This window comes from Polypterus senegalus, chromosome 5 (assembly GCF_016835505.1).
Source record: "Polypterus senegalus isolate Bchr_013 chromosome 5, ASM1683550v1, whole genome shotgun sequence".
NCBI lineage: Eukaryota > Metazoa > Chordata > Cladistia > Polypteriformes > Polypteridae > Polypterus > Polypterus senegalus.
In genome coordinates this window covers 76,355,640-76,370,663 of record NC_053158.1, presented here as the reverse complement: position 1 = coordinate 76,370,663, position 15,024 = coordinate 76,355,640, and the positions used below count along the sequence as shown (strand labels likewise).

General features: G+C 39.1%; 1 protein-coding gene across 1 annotated transcript in view; it reads left to right on the top strand.

Annotated features, from left to right (window-relative positions):
- The window catches only part of LOC120530376 (EMILIN-2-like), a 103,111-nt gene that overhangs the window by 67,620 nt on the left and 20,467 nt on the right, over nucleotides 1-15,024 (top strand). The gene's annotated exons all lie outside the window — the stretch shown is intronic.

The following is a 15,024-nucleotide window of genomic DNA, read 5'->3' as shown; positions in this document are numbered from 1 at the left end:
GTTAGGATTAAGTTCCTTTTTATGATTTTTTAATATGCTTTTCTGTACTGATTATGGTATTTAGACCCATGTTTTGGGGGTTTTTGAGCCACAGAGTTTGATTTTAGCATGCAATATTGTTGATTCTGCTTTGTTTTGATGTAATAATAATGTTATTGTCCACCATTTTAGTTTTCATGCTTGGCACCATTTTGGAGTTAGGACCAATGCGTTTGTTAGGGGTAGGCCCCATGAGGTTAACTGTTCAAACTGCTCCTTCAAACTCTTTTTTAGAAAAATGGAAGAAAACTGGAATATCTGGGTAAAAACAATGTGGACACAGAAGAAAATAGGTAGAATCCAGTCAGACAAAAGTTTGGCTTGCTTCGTGTTTCCTATAAAACCCCATCTTAACATCAATAGTTTATAAAACTGTACTAATTTACAGCTGATAAAAGGAAGCTCACTCATTCTCCTGAGATACATTTTCAAAAGCATTTCATTTGATGGAGTAATGTAGGGATACTTTTATTTTTTTAATGCATTGTTAATAAGCAGAATTAGGGTTAATAGAATTAAACAATGTTCCAAAGCAAATAAAATAACTAAAAATAAAAAATAACCTAAAAGCACCTGAGTTTCGAAACATTTATTTGTGAGCTTTGTGAAACAATTTCATGCAGAATTACACATTATTGTATAGGGGGTGTTGCTGTACCCAACACCCCAGACATGACTGCACAGATACAAGTCCCTGGTTCAAACACAAGGTTTATTAACCATAATGCTTTGACAGTGACATAAAGACAAGAATTCTTCTCCTTTTTTCTTTTCCCTTTCCATCTACTCCTCCTACAGGTAAGCTTTGTTCATTTAACGCCCAACTCCAATTTGCCTGGATGAGGTTGAGCGACTTCATTTATCTTAGACCCAGGAGTACATTCGCTGCTAAGCCATAGCCCTTTGGGATCACAAATCCCCAGAGCACCCTCTGCCAGCACCCCTTGGAACCCAAAAAGGCTGTCCCATGGAACTAAAGTTCAAAGCATGCCTTAGGGGTATCCATACTGGTTGTGCTGTCCAGGGGTGCTACCATCTAACGTGTTGGGGAAGCATGTAGCCCTGCCACGTTGTCTCCCCTTGTCCTTCCATCACACTGTCCTCCCAATTGTTCCTTGGTCTAACCTTGCTGACATGCTAACTTGCCCAGATCTGCACTGGCATCTTCTGCCACCCTGGCTAAGGCAGGGAACACTTAGGATTTAAATTATGAATGTTCACATGTCCAAAAGTCAAGAGCTTTTATGAAACTTAGTAGCAATTTTTTTGTATAGACCAAGTGACTTATTATAGCCCATAAAAAAGAAATGCAGTTGGCTAATTCCTCACTTTAATAAAAAGACATATGTGTGCGTTTGTCTGTCTGTGCTATGTCTCTGCTATCTAACAGATGGCACATCACAGACACACTTCACTGCAAACATTTACGCTGATTGCATTCATCATAAAGTAACTGCAACACGGATGGAAATCAGCTTCTCCATCTTAATAAATGAACAAGTGTCTGTTTGGGTGTGCGTCTATGTATATGTGTGTTCATCCGATTGCTATGTGTCTGTTTTGTGCCTTTGGGTATGAGATTCATAAAAGAAGTACGAATGAGATGCATTGCATTTGTCATTCCAACAGGTGGTGCATCACAGATGTTAATGCTGAATATATCTATGTTGTTTACTTATATTTTAATCTTAGACTGGTAGAACAGCTCATCTGTGTGTATAATATATATATATATATATATATATATATATGTATGTATGTATGTATGTATGTATGTATGTGTGTGTGTGTGTGTGTGTGTGTGTGTGTGTGTGTGTGTGAGAACACGTCCAGTATCCATGCCCAGACATAATATTGTTCAATGTCCACAAAAGGGTGGCAATGTCCAATGAAGAGAAGCACAAAGAAAGATGAATGTAGGAGCTAACATATCCAGTAAACAGAGGTTTATAAATGAACAATGCAATTGAAACAGAAGGATTTACCATTGTACCATTAAACCTGTTTTAATAAATGTGTATTTCACTATGTAAATTATATAATACTAGCCAACCCGCAGGCGTACCGTACGCCGCATAATCAGGCCGTTTTTAATAATTTTTAAGCACAGGGAGAAAATGTAACATTTGCAAAATCGGTAATGTAATAAATCAGCAAGAAAAGCAACATTGTAATAATGCACGGAACGAACCAACACACAATCGTCTGTGCGGCGTAGCGAGGTGGTAGGGGAGTGTGTACAAAGTGCAGGAGTATCTAAGAAGACGCATGTTTGTCGCAGATGCGAATTGCTGTATGTAGCATGTACAACACTTTGCTATGCTGCACGCGGTCCTGCGTCAAAACCGAAAACTTGTTTTTTAAAGACTGCTCACTTCATTGTGTTTTAACCTCAGTTGTAAAGGAATGTTTTAATGATCCCATGGGATACCCTCAAACAGTTTTACACGCTGCATATGGCGATTCACCTCTGCGAGAAACATGCCTCTATTAACAGTCAACGTGTGGGAGTGGGGTGTGTACAAAGGGTAGGGACGAAAACAGTGGGAGCGTATGAGTCGCACTTAGTGGCAATTCCACGGTTTGCACCCCGAATGGGGTTCAACGGCTTACCCACGCCTAGACACACGCTCAGTCTCATGCATAATTATTTATTGAATGGTAAACACTTCTGGAAAGACATGGTTGTCTAAAACAGGTTAGTGTGAGAATACAACAGTAAGTCCACCCTCGCACTCGAAGCATACACACCGCCTGGTTATGTGTCCGCTCGCAAGAGAAACTCACGGAGAGCCGCCCACCAGCTGCCTGTGTGTGTGCCTCTGTCTGTCTCTGGCACGGCTTTCTCTTGCACTGCCTCTGTGTGAACCGGTCAGGCACAGAGAAGGTCAGCTGCTGACAGAGCATCTCGACTGTTGCAGGGCCTGCATTGGTGAAGCAGGTGAGACGGTAATGAAACAGAGGCACAGGGCTTATTGGTTTTTAAGGACTGATTCCTTCATTGTGCTTTAACCTCAGTTTTAAAGGATTGTTTTAAGGATCCCATGGGATACCCCTCGCAAACCGCTTCACACGCTGCATATGGCGATTCACCTCCGCGAGAAACATGCCTCTATGAACAGTCAATGTAGCTCGGAGGTACATGACATTAACCTGACCTGCACTGCATGTGGCCTCTACGACAGACGAACATTAATGACGGCATTTTTTCTGTGTCGTCGCGTCCGAGTTGGTGGGCGTGGCCCTGCGAGTTGTCGTCGTATCCAATGGTCTTGGAGTTGGTGGGCGTGGCTCCTTCCTGTGTGCGCCATAGGTGTCTCATTTGTCGGCGGCTTAGTGAATCCACGCCCCTTCCGGCGTGCTTTTCATGGTTGTCTTGCTTTAGTGAATTATATATATAGATGACTGCTTATTCCCTAAAGCTGACAGCACAATACACAAGTTCTAGTTGGTGGGGATGTCAGGCTTATTAACTGCAGTCTGGTCTAGTTGCATTGAAGACATCAGATTACATGACTAAAAACCATAGTGGATGACAAATTATGAAGTAATGACTTTCCAGCACAGTTTAAAATTGTCCTAAGTATTGAAAGCTTGCCACATACTGACAGACAATTAACTTGGTGCCTGACAGCACCAGCGACTGTACAAATGTCAGTTCTCTCTCTCACACAGACACGCAGACACAGACACGCACAGCCCTATGACTTAAGACAAAATCAAACGTTCAATTTGTGGCGATTTGTCACAAATAGACCTTCTGATTCCAAATGCAACTGGTGTTTGGTCTGGAAGGCCTTTTGTAAATACTTTTAGTGTCTCAGTGTGTTCCCACATAGATCTCAGATGACATTTTTTTTCCTATAAGATTTGTGAGTGAGTAAATTTTATACGTCCTCATCTTCTAGCAGTAATGAATTGAGTTGCCACAGGTGTGTTGTACCTGTACGTCATAATGATTCACGCTTTAGAGTAAGAGGAGCTTGTTTAGAGATGACAATAATATCATATTTACAGGACTCAAATGAAGGAAGTGTGTTGTTAACAGTAAATAGCAATTCATTTGAAAAATGTTTGCCTCACATAGGGTGTAAAAATCTCCATACTTCAAGGAGGGTAATGGTCATTGATGAATTCTGAGATGATATAGGGGTTTGACTTGTGAAAGACCAATCTAGAACCTGAATCCTTGCATAGTTCTGTGAGAATTCATATTTGGAACTGACGGAATTGTCTTTGCCGTGAATTCTTTATAGAGTTAGTTCAGATTCAAATAGATTCCCCACCACTGGGATATGCCACCTTTCGGGGTTCAAGACTATGATTGGAATTGCTTCATGAATTCAAATTCTTCTCTCATCTTCATATGGTAGTTGACCAACCTAGTTTCTCTTCAGTCAAGACTGATCTTTATTCCAAGTGGATTTCCTGCAATCATAATGTCTGTCCTCAAAAAGGAAAAATGTGAAGGTACTTTTTTAGATCATTGACATTCTGTCTGTCAAAGCTGATTAAATGACCAAGATAAGCCAGTTCTGGTAATGTAGGAGTCAGTTTGCCCTTTTTAAGTTGGGCTTCCTTCAAATTATTACTTTAGCCACTCATAACATTTTTGTCTTTACTGGGATTTGCTACAAATAAATCAGCCCATAAAAACTTAGAACAGCAAAGTGACTACATAGCATGAGATAAAAATACACCAAGTGTGTAATGTGTAGGCTGGCCATACTGTTTGATTTGACAGGGCCTGTACTGTGGTCTGTGTCAATGTCCTCCCCTTCATACTCATGTGACCAGTCCTGACATGTCACTGGCTTTGACTTGAATTTCCCTTTTTCTTCTGTTCTTTTTTTGTACATTGTGTGCTCTGTTCTATTCATATGCTACACCCACATATTTAAAGTACAAGATATTTCAAGAAATGGAAATAGTCCTAAAAACAGAAATGTACATCTTTGATGCTGCTTGGAATTCCTTCTGGGGGAAGCATAGCTACCATTTCCAGGATCAGGAAAGGATTGGAGAACTGCTGGGGTCATGTTGTCAGAACTGCTCCAATGGTCCCAGGAGTCCCTGCAATACTGGACTTCAATTGTGTGTTAAAGGGCCAGGCAATCAATTGGACTTGTGTTTGTCATAATGGGGAGCAGTGGACAATACATGTATCAATAAGTCTCCCTGCATGGAGAACTTCAGGCATGTTTGCAATCATCTTCCAGTGCCTCAGACAGATATCGGTTCTCCATGAGTTAGTTGCTCAAGGGCTCAATACAAAATCTTGAGCATAATGTCCCCTATCAATGGTGGCTGGTTGTTATTTGGAATGATAAAATTGACTTGTTTACTGCCATGATCGGAGAATAGGGCAGTTTTTTAATGAGAATGAACTGAAAGATGAAGCATTAGTCACAAGCCTAACCAAATTCGTTAACCACAGTTTGTGTGATCTGTCATAAGCCTAATAGAAACCCCTAAAATGAAACTCAAACAATTCAAAGCACTAGGTATATTGCAAGTAAAATGCTAAGCAAACATATGCTTACCAAAGACTAAAGTTTCTCTCGGCTAACTCCAATAACTAAGAACTATCAAGCTTTAACTTCATATCGATTCAACTATGACATCATGCGACTTACGCAAATGGATACACAGACAATGGGGTCACTGCATCACAGCAGTGGAGCCTCAAAATTACTGCGTCCTTGAAAAAGCAAAATGGTACCAGGGAAGAAACAAAATATTTCAACACCTCCATATAATTGATTTAGTAAAAAGCAATTCTAAAAGTCAAGTTCTGCATACCTCAAAGCCCTAAATGGGTAGAAAATAGTCCAAAAAAATGTAAAATTGTCATTAAGTGGAGCCTTCACCAAGACAAAAAGGGATGTGAGACCTCCAAAAACAAGCAAGGAACAGACCAGAATCCTAACTGGTCCTAACGTGAATTCAGCCAGGCCCCTAATTCTCAGAGGCGAGTCTAGGGACATGGTGGGCCCCACGAAAACAAACTACAGTACATAGGGCCATCCAACTCACCTTCTTCTGTGTCTCTACGTGTAAAATTTATTTCTATTATTATAGCACAGTCTAAATTAATAAGATGATCAGGAAAATGTAATAAACACATTGCTTTTTGTCAGAAACAGATTACTTATATAAAGCACTGCAATAAAAATATTTGTATAGAAAACAGAAAACACTACTATAATAAAGCAAAATTAAAAAAATCTAAATGGAAAAATAAAATGCAAATAAATGTAAGGTGCACATGATAATAAAAATAAATACAATTTTCTCATTGTAATATTTAACAAAATAAATTAAAAGTGCACATAATAGAAATTTTAAAACAAAAACAATAGTTCATAAAGGTTTTGCAAAATTGCTGTCTGTGGGCTTTGGCCATAGCAGATGCAGGCAGTATCTCCTGCAGATCCACAGGCCCTCATACACTGCACTCTAACTTGGACTAAAAGCCTCTCCTGGCACATGGTGAATCACAAGTAGGATTTATTCAGCTTTAAAGATGAAAAACTTCTGTCATCAGAAGCAACAGTGATAGGAGGTGTCAAGATTGCAGAGAGACTGAATTCTGAGTTCTCAACCCCTGTCTTACTGTTGCCCACTCACCCTGTGGCTGAACTGGTGCTGCTAATTTTGGCCGAGCACTGACTACAGTGGGGCTGGGAGAGAGTGACTGAGGCTGAGTTGTCTAAACAAAACAAGTCAATCCAGTTTTGCTTCCAGACATGTAAATCTACATAATTTATTAAATCAGTTGTGATTACATTTAACGTTATTAAAAAATAATTTTCATCATATTCACAACAGCGATTGGCCCTCTTAGGGGGTTTCTGATTGTGTCATTATAATGTATTGATGACATGCTATGCTTCAAGGAAGGTTCCTGCCTATTTGTCATTGCAATTACTACGTATGTAAATGGGGTCCCCTGGGAAATCAATTAGAAATATACAACAATACATCAAAAGAAACAAAAGAGGATGGATGACCATAAACCTTTGACTTGTATAAATAGTGCAAACAGGATATATTTATATCTCAAGGACTTATTTAATTAAAATAGAAAAGTACAAAGTCAAGCTCAAAAGAGCTAAAGGAGACATATGGGTCCTAAGCAAACACGTTCTCAAAATGAAACATAATAAAAAAAATCCTTAAGAAAGATCAGGAATAATCAGAAAACTAGAAACACCAATCACAGTTAAGAATAATACTAATCAACCTCACATCAGATGAATGATATCCTGCTCCTGAGCCTTCACAGCATTTAGCAGAGTGAGGACTCAAGGTCGTTGATGTCAGGGTAGTTCCCCCCTGCCTGGGCTCCACCCACAAAGGACAGAAAACGGCAAAACATTTAAAGAGACAAAACAATTTTAAAATTACAAATAAAACAAACAGAAATAAAACCAAGACATGACATTTTGTTTTTATTGTTCAACAATAGCAGCAGCGAAGCATAAAATACACATAAATTATATAAGAAAAATATAGGGAAACTATTTAAAACCAAAACAAATTATAACACCAGCTGAACATCTCACAGCCTGACTCCTGTCTTGTAGTATGGTGGTATCACAGTTTCAGTCCCTGTTGGGCCCTTATTTTTTAATTCATTCAGAACATGGACAATAGATGTACTGCCACGGAGATTTATTTATGAAGAAAGTTGGTCTTCTCCATGGAACAGATTAGGTGTTTATATTCACCTAATTACTTAGTTAATGTTACCCATATTTGTGGTGCAGTAGTTAGCATGACTGTCTCACAGCTCCTGGTTGCAGCTTAAAAGAATCCACAGATACCCATGGCCGCCAACTTGGGTAACCTATTTAGTTAAAATTGAAGTGTTTTGTGGAAAAGACAAATAATTAAAAGAAATAAAGCAAATCCTTGAATTTAAACATTCCAAAATTCAACTACTCATTTTAGCCATCATCACACTAAATGATTTTTCTCATATTTTTCGGAGAATATCACAGCAAATCAGCATATCACTTTGCATTGTGGTAAGTTTTCTCTTAGCAAGACAGAATGGTTGAGCTTTTGCATCTAGACGGGTTAACAGTCAGGTAGCTCTCAAAAGGAAGTACAAGGCATACAATGCCCACAAAAAAAGATGTGCAAATGGCAGAGAAGCATGTTTATCTTTGGAGCCAGCACAGATGTCTTTTCAATGTTGGTCATACCACTGGAGCACACAGGCTGAAGCCATGGTGGAGACTGCCCGCTTGTCCTGCATTTTGTTTTTTTATTTTCATGCAGTGCCTCCATCTTATGCTTCTTTTCTACACATTGATCAACTGTTAGAATGAGGCTACCTCACAGTAATTTTGTGGCATATGATTTAGGACTATTGTGAATAGCCATGAGGGACTTACTGTAAGTAATCGGTTGCCCTCTGTGATTCCTAGTCATCTAATTTGACACCCTCAGACACAAAGATTCAGTCACTACACTGTTAATTTTGAGATGTTCTCAAGTCGTTTTGAGTCCTGTAGTGTCACATGGGCCTAAACAATTGTTGGTAATCGAAGGCTCATTATGTAGTAAGGCAAAAACTAAAATATGAATTACAAGCGTGTGTCTGAGACCACTTTTTCATTTTTAAAAATCTACACCACAAAAACCGATTTAAGATTACAGTTATTGTACACATTTTGCTTTTTTTGTCATACAGGGTGAGGCAGAAAGGATGGACGTCTTTGAAATGGCTAGAACTCACCACTAGGTGGAATGACAGATGTGCGGTAGGTGGCGTTAGGTTCGTGAAGTCTTAGCATTTTTTTATTTTCTTTTTAGTTGAAGCCATGGAATTGTGGACAATAGAACACCGCGTTTTTGCGTACAACTGTTTTGTCAAGAACAACCAATCTATTACCGCAGTTCAGTGTGAGTTTCGTTGCCATTTCAATATCCACAGAAATAAAGCTGTTCCTGCTCGTAACACTATCCTACGTTGGGTTAAAGCACTTCGTACACGAGGTACACTAATGAACAAAAGACCGCCGGGGGCTACACGAACGGCACGTACCCCTGAAAATGTGAAAAGCGTACGACTAGCCCTGCTGCACAGTCCAAGTCGATCTGCTCGGAAGCATTCTTCTGAACTTGGCCTCAGTAATCATTTGGTAAGGTGTATTTTGCATTTAGACCTGCATTTCCATCCCTACAAATTGTCAAATGCTATTTCAATATGAACTCAAATCTTTCAATAAATTTCTTTGTAAGAAAAAATTAGCAATTTTGTGATTTTGTAAAAAACGTCCGTCCTTTCTGCGTCACCCTGTACTATATACAGTTTTTAAGTCTTTTTCATTTCATATTTAGATATTAAGGTCATCAGTTCTTAAACTATGAGGCACATGTTGTCTAAATTTGAGTCATTTGAGTCCCAATATAAGTCACTGGGAATGGTTGTATACAGTTAGTCAAGTGTCTTGTGATGGGCCACCACGGGACCCCCACGGGATGACTGTTAGTGGCGATTCTTGGTCTTGAAGACACAATAAAGGTAAAATTGTGTCACGAGAAAAAAGTTTACCAACCACTTATTTAGTTCATTCAGATTTTATATACATCCCATGTCCAATCAACCACAAGGTTTAGTCCACAAGAATCTTATTGCTACTCTGCTGGTACACAACAAATCCATTTACAGTTGGAGAAAACAGTGAGTTGCTTTGTCATCTGGACTGAAGCTGTGACACAAAAAAAGCATGCTGTCTGTGGAATGGAAGTTAAAATCTATTGCTAGCTTCTGTATGAAAATCTGCATGTTCTCTGTATGGCTAGGTATTATTATAACAGATAAATAAGCGTACTTACATAGAGTAGGACTGCCAGTGTGGAATACAGTTTTTGGCTACTTCCCGGCTTGCCTCAGCAGTGTCTAGGTTATCGTCCAATTAAGATGCCAAACGTATGACAAGTTTTCTGATAAGCTTAATTAAAAATATAAGAAAAGACTAGAATTTCTGCTTTCCGTTGTAATCAACAACTTGTGTAAGAATGTTGTGTGACATTTGGATGAAACTGAGCTTATTTTTTCTAACCGCTTCTTTGAAGATCTCTGTTATAAAAATGCAACTCACCCCCCTATGAGGGGGCTTTTTGCACTTACTCTCTGTAAAGCAAAGACCCTCTACTCACCAAGTATAAAGAAATAAAAGAATTCTGCTTTTTTGAATAGGTGTCTGCCTACTATTGTCTCGACCTCATCCACATGTCGAAATTCCTAGAACACTCTAATACTATACTGAAAAAAGAAGCTGTAATGGGCTTTTATTGCAAAGACTCCCTACTTTGCTTACTTTGTGCCTGCATTGTCAGAAATGTCTGACTGCCTGAAAATAACTAGCTCCTAAAGAGCAACAACTAAAACAATAATTCTGCAAAATAGACAATGATATGAATGAAACACATGAAAAAAAAAACGGCAACTGGAGCACTCAAAAAAAAACTAGTGGCAAAATGCACCAAAACAATAATGTCCAGCATTTGGGAAAAAATGCTTCACGAAGACAGTGTCTGTCTTTTTGTTAAGGATCGGAAAACTGCATAAGAAAGATTTTGTTATTTTGTTTAGCTCTTTTATAAGACAAATTAATCCACCTTAACATCAAACACTGCACAACTGCTTTGAGGGGTATGCATGACAAATACTATGGAGATGTCATTATGATAATCATTTTTAGTGTCTCAGAAGACATGGCCAGAATAGAAATCCAGAACTGTTGTCAGAAAAGAAAGGTTTAAAACCCTTCAAATGGCTATTGAACCTAACAAACCCATGAAATGTGCGATTTTGCTCTTGTTCATAACCACTGTAAACTCTATAGTTAAGCCTACCTTTTTAAATTTTCAGTAAAGTGGCTGCGCCATCAGTTGTTGGATCTCACCTCATGATGTTCTACTTTTCTGCCCACTCATTTATTTGTGCCCTTCGGCTGGATGTTGCAGTTCAAGTAAGCCCAAAGGAGACAAGATTGCCTAATGGTATTATTCATGTCAAGCCTGGGAGAATGAGGCAAAGAACAGAAGAAACATTGTGAAAAGACAAAAAGATCAATACATAGTCCAATAAAGAGCAGATTAAGGAAGTTTGTGAAGATTTGGCTAGGTGCAAGAGAAGAATTGAAAAACACTAATTGTGCTAAAATATTACCCAAAATTGACAGGATTAAACTCATTCTCAAAAAGTTAAATGCATATTCCAAGAGAACTGAGCAGCATGTGAAATGTTGTCTTTAATCGAGTATCAAGTCAGTGCTGAAATAAAGTGGTTATAAGGACTGAAGTGGCAGTTGGGGGCTTGGCTGAGGTGGCAGATAGGGTGCAGCAAGGGGGCTACTGTACATTAAAAGTCAGGTTTGCTTATTAAAATATACTCAAGTCACCACAGGAGCTTTCTGCAATAAACATTGTCACGTAAAGAGACACCCAACCTCCGCTCAGGAAATTCCTTATGGTGTATTCTACATGAAAAGGAATCATTAGCAATACGAGGTTGCTAGTTTTCATCACAACAAATTAGTTACAGAGATTACAGGCAGTCCTGCAGTTCCTGCTCAATGGTATTCATGTCCATTTTATTATATAATATAATTCAAGCCACAAGATATCACTAGCCAGTGCACACGATTGCAATTATTTTTGCAATCTGGGGTGCTGAAATTTTCAAATGAGCCCATGTATCTTGAACTGATGAGGCTGAAATCTTGGTGACACCTCGCAGCAGTTTCAAACTATGAATTATTGCTTGTTTTCTTACAGAACACAGTGAAAGTGGCTTAGAGAAGCAATTAATTATTTCCTTTCAGTACCCACTGCTGCTTCCGTTGAAATTCTCACCTGTAGAGTTATAGACCACATTAATGGAAGTGGTGATATCAAGCAGTGCTGCTGCTTTTTTATTTGTTCAGACTGAATGCTTTTGCAAATTTATCAGGGTCCTTTTGGGCTGCAGTCCAGAAATGCCTTTTTTTGCTGTCTAATGCTGCTACGTTTGTTAGACTTGGTAGCAACAGGGAAATTCATTGTACAATTGTGCATAAATTGAAAGCAAGCCCTGTGAATTTACGGAGGTGACCTCCTTCTGCATGGGTCAATGATTTGTAGACCTAAATGGTAAGACAATATTTAATGGGTTTTAAGTTCATAAATTAAAATGGAATCCTGGGGAGAAGGGCGGTCAGGGGTCATCGCGATTTTATGAATGGGCCAGAAAGAAAGCCCTGTATTATTAGACACAGTAGGGATGGCCAGCTGGACGACAGTAAAGTTTGGCAGGTAACAGATTGTATTAAGCATGCCATGAGGTGCATTTGTGGGATTCCTCCCAGTATTGTAAAGGTTTATTGGTCTAAATTATGTTTGTTCAAAGTTACATCTAATGACCATCACCTAAGTAAGATTAAGTAAAAAAGTAAAAGGCATGTCCTCCTTCCATGCCTGTTTACACTTTCCTTGTATTGCAGCAAGGAGAAGGAAGGCTTGTGAGGGAGATCAAAATTTATGCGTGCCAGCGTCCTGGTCTCAGTATAGGGTCACAGCCAGCTAGTGTCCTCACCAGGAGTTCGAAACCTTAAAAAGTTCTGACTGTCTGGGCAACCCTCCTACCTATGAAGAAAGAGGGTGGCAGGAACAAGACATTGTGACCAATAGCTGGACTGTAGTCATAACTAAACTGATTAATTTAATGACTAGAGAGCTGGCTAAACAGAGCCACGTTAATAAAATATACTTCAGAGCATGAAGTGCTTCCTATAGAGCTATAAAGTGCATGATCCATTCATCCGTCCATTTTCATTACTTATTACAATCAGAGTCACAAAGAGCCAGAACGCAATGGGCACACGGTGGGATTTCCACCATCCTACTAGTTAAATGCGATGTGCACAATTTTGGAGATCTAAAATACATTTTAAGACCTCACATTACTGAATGTTGAACCTCTCAAAGTTAACGTTTTACATGTATATTCATTACATTTATAAACATAGCCATACTATGTTGTTAACTTTTTATTTTTGAGGCAGCTCCTCTTATTTACATGTGGCTAATGTATTGGGTCTGGAATCTCAGTCCCCGGGGTTGTGAGGCAGCAGTGTTAACCACCGTGCCAACATTTCTTTGAAATACTAGATGGAAATAATTTTCACAAGACATAAACACAGAATCTTTTTTTCTATGGCTTAATGGCACAGGATGTGCTAATTAAAATCGAAAATGAATGTTTACATTTAACCACAGTGCCCATCTAAAGTTTTACAAAGAAGGCAAATTGAAAGCCAAGAAACAGACGCCCTGCTTCTGCTTGTTTGTGAGTACTTGATTATGACCAACAGGCCTTTGATCGTCCCACTTCGGATCATTCAGAAGTCCTGCGTGAGTCATCAGTGAGCTCTCAACAGAGTGTCCGAGACCCAATGTACAACTACTGGACTTTGAGCTTATTGTCCTGCATTTTATTTTTTATTTCCCTCTGTTTATTTTTTCTACAGGCAGACACTCGGTATGTATATGTTTGAAGTTGTTTTTGTGGCTCTGGTTGTTATTAGCTGAGGCCTCCTCCTCCTCCTTCCATCGTTGTGTGCAGATCAGACTGTGAAAGCTGATCTCTTTTTTGGCAGATGTGCTGCCTTATAAAGATGACTTCATGGCCACACGTTTCCCAAGAGGTCTTTCCTTTACAATACGCTTCTTATTTCTATTGCTTGAGGAAGCCACCCTTTCACCCTGACACATGTACAGAATCACTGGATAGTGGCTTAAAGCCGGGACAGCTGACTAAACCCAATAAGAGCTTGAGTCCTGACATAATGGCCGAACAGTAGGAGGCCTGAATGTGGATCTCAATGACTTCTTTATTTAATCAGGGCTTAGACAGCACATGGGTCTCCTGACACCAGGGGTGACTCTCTGTGTGTATTTGCTTCTCTCACATCCGTGTTAAGTTAATTGGCAACTCTAAAACTGGGCATGTGAATGCAGAAGGATAGACTGGTGTCCAGTCTGGTGGTGGTTCCTGCCGTGTGCCCAGTTCTGGCTCCTGTGATTTTGAAACAGATTAGATGGATTCAGAAAATGGTTATTCAAAAAGAATGTCTGTAATTTAGATGATTTTAATTCCGGTAGTTTTCATTTTACAAAAATGACATTTTCCCAAGCGATAAGAATTCTGTATATGTTGACGTTAATCTGCAGCCAGCCCTACAAGCAAGTCCTCCGATTTACAGGAAAAACTTCGGGGTTGGTGGCAGGACTGGCACTCCAGCCACCGTAAAAAACCTCACCCTGTTCCAGTGTGGTGCAGAGGTGTCACTCGCTGCACTCAGGTCCCAATCCAGGGGGTTCGGCGTGTATTGGGTGCGGCAATGCAGTATCAGTGCATGCTCCCAATCTCTCCTTCTTCCTATATAAAATATAACTATATATTTTATATTGTAAAGTAAATTCATTTGTGTTTCATTAAATGAAAGTAACAAATGCAGCAGAACTGTAAAATTTGCTCTATCTTTAAAAATAAAAGTCAAACCTTTCCACTCAGTTTAGGGTTGAACATCGTTTTAGAATTGTGAGTACCTCAAAGGACTCCCTCAGCTTGAGTCGCCGGAGCTAAATGTTCTGTTTTTATAGAGTTTGTCCTGACAACTGCAGCATCCTCTTTGCAAGTGTCCACTAAATAAATATACTGTAAATACATAAAGAAATGTAAAGGCAGCACAACCGTCAATAGCTGAGATGCCACAACATCCACTGAGCAGCAGTTTCTTTTCACTTTACTGTGCAGTGCACAGTCAATCATTCATTAGCAATTCACTATGTTTGTAAATTATACATAGAAAAATGTATTCATAAAAGAAATGTAATTATTTACTTCATGATGTTTAAATATTTTCAGTTGCAATAGCAAAATCTGTCATTTTTCATCCTCTGATAGAAGTCTAGATCTCTAAT